Raw genomic sequence first — 8451 nt, 5'->3', positions numbered from 1 at the left:
ATATATACACGCTCCTCAGTACACACACATAGGAGATATATACATGCTCCTCAGTACACACACATAGGAGATATATACACGCTCCTCAGTACACACACATAGGAGATATATACACACTTCTCAGTACACACAGGCCAGCTCCTCAGTACACACACATGAGATATATACACACTTCTCAGTCCACAGAGGACAGCTACACACGCTCCTCAGTCCACACAGGACAGCTATACACACTTCTCAGTACACAGAGGACAGCTATACATACACGCTCCTCAGCCAAAGTGCATACTTCCCCGTTCTGTCACAAGTTGGGACTTTCCCACCCCGCCCCTTCTGCTCCTCCATTGGTTCTCACAACACTTTCTTGTCTCTGATTGGATGTCCGTGCTGTCTTTCTCTTCTTGCACACTTCCTTGTTGTAAATTCCCAGCCTTGACGGAAAGTTTGTGGAGGCTGAAGAATCCCCTCAGAAGCGGAGCTGAGGCAGCGGACAGTACATGAAGGTGAGGGTGCTGGAAATGGCTGCCGCTTTTATCATTACAAGCTCTAGTGAGCTGCCTCTCCGGCTCTTGTTACACACACTACAACGCCCAGCATGCCCTGCCTCTGTCATAGCACGTTGGGAGTTGTAGGTAAGACTACTGTTAGAGATGTGTTTATCACCAGGCAGTGGACTGCAGGCTGAAAAACTAGCAGGTGAAAGTGAAAGGGTTAATGTGAGGAAGGGGACGTTCTTTCAGCTTTTCTACTGATCTGTAATTTGCTGAGCCTCCTCTGCCTCCTGCACAGGGGTTCTGGCAGGTGGAGTGCTGCTTTATTGCCTCATAACTTCAGGTGGGAACATGTATTATTGGAGGGGGGGCTAATTTGTGCCATGTAGTGTGCCCAATGTATCTGACCCTGCATGGACTCCATCAGAGGCTGTAAGGTCTGCTTATCATCACATATCCTGTGTGTGGCCTCCAAAAAGAGACAGGATGGGGCCCCAGCAATAGAGCGCTGATGACCTATATAGGTTACTGGCATCATGCCCACTTACCAGAGTTCAATATACCCCTGGGTGGGACCCTAGAAGTAATATATGTGTTGGAGCATGCTGTTATTTTTCTCATGACCCCTGTAGGGAAATGCCTCTGAGTAAGGGCTCATGCACACAAACGGTTTTTATTTTGCGGAACCATTCATTTCAATGGGTCCGCAAAAAAGACCAAAGTTATTCCGTGTGAATTCCGTTTCCGTATGTCTGTATTTCTGTTCCGCCAAAAAATAGAACGTGTCCTATTATTGTCCGTATTACGGACAAGGATAGGACTGTTCTATTAGGAGCCAACTGTTCCGTTCCGCAAAATACGTTATGCACACGGACGTCATCCGTATTCTTTGCGGAAACTTTTTTTTGCGGACCGCAAAATACATACGGTCGTGTGCATGAGCCCTAAATCAGTACGTACCCATAGCAGGGCGCCCTGTTCGAAATCTGTGCTTAACCCAAGGTGTACATATACATCAGGGGTAGACTTAGGCCAGACAAAGGAGTGAGTTGAATGTGAGAAACTCGCAGCGTGTGTCAGTGAGAGGTCCCGTTCTGTTCACCGCTCCTCTGACAGGACAGCACAGCATTAGAGCTCATGCACACGACCGTATGTATTTCTCACTCGTATCATTGGGCGACCGTGGGTATAGCTGCTTGCTGCCACTAGGAGGCGACACTAGGCTAAAAAGTGTTAGCTCCTCCTCTGCCGGCTAAACCCCCTCTAGCCTGGAGAGAGCATATCAGTTTTTTTTAGCTTAGTGTCGTAGGAGGCAGACCTCCATGCTTACAGGGCAGCTTCCTTTTCTTATTTTTTTTCTTTTTTTGTTTTATCTCTTTCCCTTTTTGGTAGGGGAAACAGCCTAGCCCCTTTGTCTACCCTGGGAGCTAGACCGGTGTTGGATTCCCTCACCGCTCAACCTCACCAAGAAGCAAAAGTGGACCAGGGCAGCCCAGCTTCCCGCCAGCCAAAGGGTCACCTGGATCCGGCGAGACCCCCCGCCATTCCAGTCTCATGCCACTTTGGGTGCCAACTGCTGAAGAGGTGACCCTGCTGGTAGTCAGAGGAGGGTTGAAGAGAAGAGGATGACGATGTGCTGAGTATTCCCCTCCCCCCCCCCCCCCTTCTCGGCCACCTCGTGTGTGTAAGGGGACTTTTAACATGGTCATGTTATGGGTTCAAGTCCCCAGAGAGATCTCTCTCTCTTTATTTCTGAGATAGGGACAGTGGGCACATCGGTTAAATTACCTCCGGCCGGTTTCCTATGTATTTTTGTATTTTAGTCCCGGCTTCCCTTTGGGCTTCTCGATTTTTTTTATTTCATTTTATTATTTTTTTTCGGGCTCCGGCCCACGGGGTGGGCTCCCACGGCCGGTATACACATCGGGCGCCTCTGCGCTCGCTCCGCTTCGGATCGCTCCGTTCTCCGGCCGACCGGAAGTGACTCCCGGTCGGCCCTGCGCCTCAAATTTAGGCCCCGGCTTCTCGGAAGGGTAGGCCGCCTTCTGCGCCTCCCACTGTGATGCAAGGGGGCGGGGCTAAGTTTCCAGCCGCAGCTCGGAGGATTCAGAGGACCGCGGCCACACCAGTGGACTCAGACCTGCATACTGGTAGGACGGTTCATTCCCCCTCCAGCCTTGAGTACATCAGTGGGCAGCCATGTCCGAACCCACTGGTGACCCCCGCATTCTAACAGTCGCCACTTATTATGCATGTGTGAAATGCAAAATTAAGTTTCCTTGCGGCCAGCCAGACTCCGTCTGCTCCGCATGCTGTGAGCCCACGCAGGTTCTGCCCACACAGCCGTATGCCCGTCCTGACCAGGTGGAACCGGACTGAGCTCGTGCCTTATCTCGGGCAGTGGAGGACCTCTCTAAGATATCTTAATCCACCCTTACTCTCATGGGTCGATTGGTTGATAAATCTCCACCTGCGGGAGCGCCTTAGGGTCAGACCTTCGCACAAGCGGCTCAGAGCAGGACGTCATTCCTCCTCTGACCTTTCAGCATCTCCTCCCCCCCGCCCCATGGGTCACGCTCTGACACATCCTCCCTCACATGGGAAGTTCTGTCAGATGGGGAAATTGGTGTCTCTGACTCGGATATGGAACCGGAAAAATCTTCTAAGATTGCTTCCATGGTGGACAGCTTAGTTTCTGCTGTCCTTGACACCTTTCAGGTGCAGGACGACTCCCCCTCAATGAGTCACCAGGGAGTGTCTTTTCTCCGAGCCAGGCAAACTCCTAATGCCTTTTCTTTACATGACGACTTTTCGGTCATCATTGCCAAGGCGTGGGACCATCGAGATCGTCGCTTTAACACGCCAAAGCGACTTGATCTGCTGTATCCCTTTCCGGTGGACCGGATGACTAAGTGGTCCTACCCTTCCAAAAGTGGACCCTCCGGTAGCACGCCTCGCCAAAAACATCACCATTCCGGTAGCCGATGGCTCAGCCCTGCAGGACACAGTTGATCGCCGCAGGAGTATTGGGCGAAGTCCATTTTTGCGGCAAGTGGCTCAGCACTTCGGCCCATTTTCGCCTCCGCTTGGGTGGCTAAAGTGGTCTCGGAGTGGGCACTCTGGTTAAACCAGGACTTGGGGGCGGACATTATACTCACCGAGCTCCAGTCCTTGGCTCTGCAAATTTCACAGGCAGGGAAGTACCTCATTGAGGCATCCCTGGATGCGGGTGCACTTGTTGCCTGCTCATCGGCTCTCGCGGTAACCTTGAGGCGCGAACTCTGGCTTAAGGTTTGGGCAGCGGATTCTTCGTCAAAGCGTTCTCTTACCAGCCTTCCGTCTGCCGACTCTCGTTTGTTCGGGACTTGGCTTGATGAAATCATCTCCGAGGCTACGGGCGATAAAAGTACCCACCTCCCGCAAGGAATGTCCAGGTGCATGTTTCGCGCTAGGCAGACAAGTGCCCGGATCCAGTCCTTTCGTCACTTCTTCGGCACGCGTCCGGCAGCAACAGCAGCCCCTTCCAGATCCTCTACGCAGGACCAGCGCCAGCCATTCTTCAGATCTCAACCAGCCTGGCGCCCAAAGGCACAGCCTGCCCATCCTGCGTCCGGCAAGCAGTCCTCCGCATGAAGATGTGCCCCCACCCTCGCGGGTGGGGGGTCGCCTACTCCTTTTTCAGGAAGTGTGGCGGGCCCACATCTCAGATGTGTGGGCATTCGAAATCGTAACCTCGGGTTACAAGATTGAGTTTGCGTCCCCTCCTCCGCAACGTTTATTTCCCTCCCAACCACCGAGGGATCCAGATCGAGCTGTCGCTTTTTTCCAGGCAATTCAATCTCTCCTTGCACGGGGGGTGATGTCCCTCGGACGGAGCAATTCTCTGGGTTTTATTCAAATCTGTTTGTCGTCCCCAAGAAAGAAGGATCAGTTCGCCCTGTTATGGACCTCAAGTTGTTGAACCGGTTCCTCCGGGTTCAGCACTTCAGAATGGAATCCCTTCGCTCCGTGATTGCTTTACTGGACCGAGGCAAATTTCTCTCGTCCATTGACATTCAGGACTCGTATCTACACGTCCCCATTGCCCCGGCGCATCAGTGTTTCCTCCTCTTCGCAGTGGGGCTCCATCACTATCAAAATAACATAACAAAAATAAAGACAGGTGCACGCTGCGGTCTTACTAACCCTCGTACTGGTGTAAAATTGAGAATTAGCCAACATATCCTGCTTGGAGGACATGTCTGAGCCCGAGCACCGCGCCAAGGTTTCTCAAGTAGCTCGGGAACCTAACGCTAAACCTATCTGGGCAGAATTACAGGTGCGCAAGGTCCGACTCAAAGCAATCTCCCAGTAACCTCCAGCATGTGACCATGCATACAATGGGAGGAAGCAGAGAGCTCTGAGCCCCACCCAAGACTGGCTGATATAGCTCGGGCATCACATGTGCACCAGAATGCTGCCTGTGGATGGAAATGAAGGCACATTCAGACTAGGAGTTTCTACGCCTCCAGAAATTCAAAATACAAACTACAAATTGGCGTGGTATTAAAAAGCAGGAAGTGCTCAACCCCATATGCAGTGGTGCATCTATACCAGGGGGTGTGGATGTGATAAGCTCTCTGCCTCCTCCCATTGTATGCATGGTCACATGCTGGAGGTTACTGGGAGATTGCTTTGAGTCGGACCTTGCGCACCTGTAATTCGCCCACTGGCTCCTGGTATTGCCCATACGGCCCAGGTAGGTTTAGCGTTAGGTTCCCGAGCTACTTGAGAAACCTTGGCGCGGTGCTCGGGCTCAGACATGTCCTCCAAGCAGGATATGTTGGCTAATCGTTAATTTCTAACGATAATTTGTTTTCCCTTAGTCCTAACAGCAGCACAGATGGGGTTAACTGCCCCTGTGGACTGGTAGGACCGGCGGAATTTTTAATGAGCCCAAGAACCAATAAACGATCTTCAGCTCCCTGAAAGGGAGGAGATCACCCCCCAGCCCACCGTGTTTTTAACAACCATAATGTATTTAGGGTGGGATATTTGTGTGCTGCTGTTAGGACTAAGGGAAAACTTAATTATCGTTAGAAATTAACGATTCCCTTACGTCCTACCAGCAGCACAGATGGGGAGATAGCAAGAAGAATCCCCTAGGGAGGGTCCTCATGCCTGGCATCCTAGCATCTATCCTATAATGGGAGATGAAGGTTGACTCAGAGCTCCAGGAGGCCGCCTTACAGATCAACTCTAAGGGGAGAAGTCTTCTCTCCGCAACAGAGGTGGAGACAGCCCTAGTAGAATGGGCTCTCACGAACTCCGGAGGATCTAGGGATTGGGAGACGAAAGCTTCCCTAATGGCCTCCTTGATCCAGCGACTAATGGTGGCTTTAGACGCTTTACGGCCTTTAGACTTACCGGCAAACAGGATAAGGAGATTCTCATCTATCCTGAACTCTCTGGATCTATCCACATAGACCTGGAGGCATCTTGAAATATCCAGCGGGTCTCTTGCTGGAGTATCAGAGGAGGAGGCTGAAAACAAAACTGGTAAAGAGATTACCTGGTTGATATTTTGGAAGGTAGGCACTTTAGGCCTGAAGTAGGGTAAAAACTTCAGGAGTACTCTGTCCTGTAAGAAGATAATATACGGGTGAATTGCAGAGAAAGCCTGCAATTCAGAGATTCTTTTGGCTGAAGCTACAGCCAGAAGAAAAACCATCTTTAAAGTCAAAAATTTAAATTCCACCTCCTCCAAAGGCTTGAAGGGGGGAGATGCTAGCCCCCTGAGCACTACTGAAAGATCCCACTGGGGAATAGGTTTCAGTATAGTAGGCTTTAGTCTTTCAGCTCCCTTCAGGAAGCATTTGATGAGTGGGTCCCGAGAATGTGGCCTGTTGAGACAGGCCGAGATGGCACAAATCTGTACCTTCAAGGTAGCTGGAGATAGGCCCCTATCTAATCCATCTTGAAGGAATTGTAGTATCGCAGGAAGGGGCGGATCTGCGGACGCCACTTGTTTTGAATCACACCATGCCACGAAGATTCTCATGATCCTGGAGTAGGCCTTCTTTGTAGACTCTGCTCTGGAATGCGACAAAGTTCTCAGGACCGACTCGGAAAGCCCTTTTTATATTGGGAAGGGACTGGTCAACCTCCAGGCTGTCAGGTTGAACCTGTGCAGATCTGGGCAGAGGTGAGTGTCCCACGACACCAGGGTCTGCTCCGGGGGGCGTCTCCAGTATTGTCCCCGACTCATCTGAATGAGCTGGGTAAACCGGGAACTCCTGGGCCAGAACGGTATGATGGCTATTACCAAGGCCTGATCCTGACGAATTTTCGTCAATACCCTCGGTATCATGGAAAACGGAGGGAAGATGTAAGCCAGCCTGAACCTCCACGGTATCGACAGAGCATCTATCGCCAGGGGGTTGTCCTCCCTGTACAGGGAACAGAACCTCAGCACCTTGGCGTTGAACCTGGTTGCCATGAGATCCACCACTGGCATACCCCATCTGTGAACTAACTGCCTGAAAATCTCCGGATGCAGAGACCACTCCATGGTCGGTAATCCCCAACTTAAGCGGTCCGCTATCATATTGAGGGAACCTCGAATATGAGTGGCAGATAGATGGGAAAGGTTCGCCTCTGCCCACCGAAGAATTACCCCGATCTCTGGGGGCAATGATCTTGTGCCTCCCTGCTTGTTTATATAGAGAACCGCAGTCATATTGTCTGACTGGACTTTCACTGCTTTGCCCTGGATCTGAGGGGCGAAGTGAAGGAGGGTTAGCCGGATAGCTCGCATCTCGCGAAGATTGGAAGAAAGACGCCGCTCCAGAGGAGACCAAGATCCCTGTACTGGGGATCCGTCCAGGTGAGCGCCCCAGCCTACAAGGGACGCGTCTGTAGTCAATATGACCCAAGCTGGTTGGGTCATAGACTTCCCTGCTGGCAGCTGAAACCACCATCTGAGGGAATTCCGGGTTTGACCGGACAGGGAGCACAGGGAATCTAGCCCCGCAGGGCTGCCGTTCCATAAGTGTAACGGTGCAACCAGAGCACTGAATGACAGGCTCTGGGCGCTTAAAAGGAGGAAGCCCCGCCCCCTGGGCAGGGCCTCAATCGGAACAGCCCAGAGAAGGAAATAGAGCCTATATCAGGCTCAAATCAACCCTATGTGTCTCCCCAGGCTACCTGAACCTTAGAGACGTTTATAAGGAGCCAAAACGAGCGGTGAGATTTACTAAACCCCACCGCATCAGACGAAAAACCGGAAGTGACGTAGCGCACAGGGTGCGCGTCACTTCCGGAAGATGGCGGCGCCCACGGCGCCACACACCTGCGGCGAGGAGAGGTACCGGACACCGCAGAGACGCCGAATCAAGGCGGAAGAAGAGAGGGGAACCGTCCCTCCCCCGACGGTACCCCCAATAAGATAAGTGTATCAGCGATACCGCCTAAAATAAAGGCATTACAATAAAGGGGCAATTTTCCTATAGGAAAAAAGAGAGCCCCTCAAGCACTCTTCAGCTCCCTGAGAGGGAGCGATACGCCAGTCCACCTGTCCAAAGGACAGAAAAAAACACGGTGGGCTGGGGGGTGATCTCCTCCCTTTCAAGGAGCTGAAGATCGTTTATTGGTTCTTGGGCTCATTTAAAAATTCCGCCGGTCCTACCAGTCCACAGGGGCAGTTAACCCCATCTGTGCTGCTGGTAGGACGTAAGGGAATTCTCAATTTTACACCAGTACGAGGGTTAGTAAGACCGCAGAGTGCACCTGTCTTTGTTTTTGTTATGTTATTTTGACTGCTTATCACATCCACACAATTGCTATCCTGTGTAGGATGTCCATTGTGGTACTTGTGGTCCGCTGCAGGCATCCTCCATTGTATGCATTTTTGCTGGGGATTGCCATTAGCAACGGGCCACAAGTGCAGGATCTGCCCCCCCGGTATAGATGCACCACTGCA

General features: G+C 51.7%; 1 protein-coding gene across 1 annotated transcript in view; it reads left to right on the top strand.

The window, feature by feature from the left end:
* Positions 1 to 393: 393 nt before the first annotated feature.
* The window catches only part of LOC120988967 (ubiquitin carboxyl-terminal hydrolase CYLD-like), a 67298-nt gene continuing 59240 nt past the window's right edge, over positions 394 to 8451 (top strand). The window contains exon 1 of the mRNA XM_040416786.1: positions 394 to 503. The gene's annotated coding sequence lies outside the window, so the exon portion shown is untranslated. The remainder of the gene's footprint in view (positions 504 to 8451) is intronic.

Source organism: Bufo bufo, chromosome 2 (genome assembly GCF_905171765.1).
Source record: "Bufo bufo chromosome 2, aBufBuf1.1, whole genome shotgun sequence".
Classification (NCBI taxonomy): Eukaryota; Metazoa; Chordata; class Amphibia; order Anura; family Bufonidae; genus Bufo; species Bufo bufo.
The sequence above is the reverse complement of the archived record's forward strand: the minus strand, read 5'-3'. Positions and strand labels throughout refer to the sequence as shown.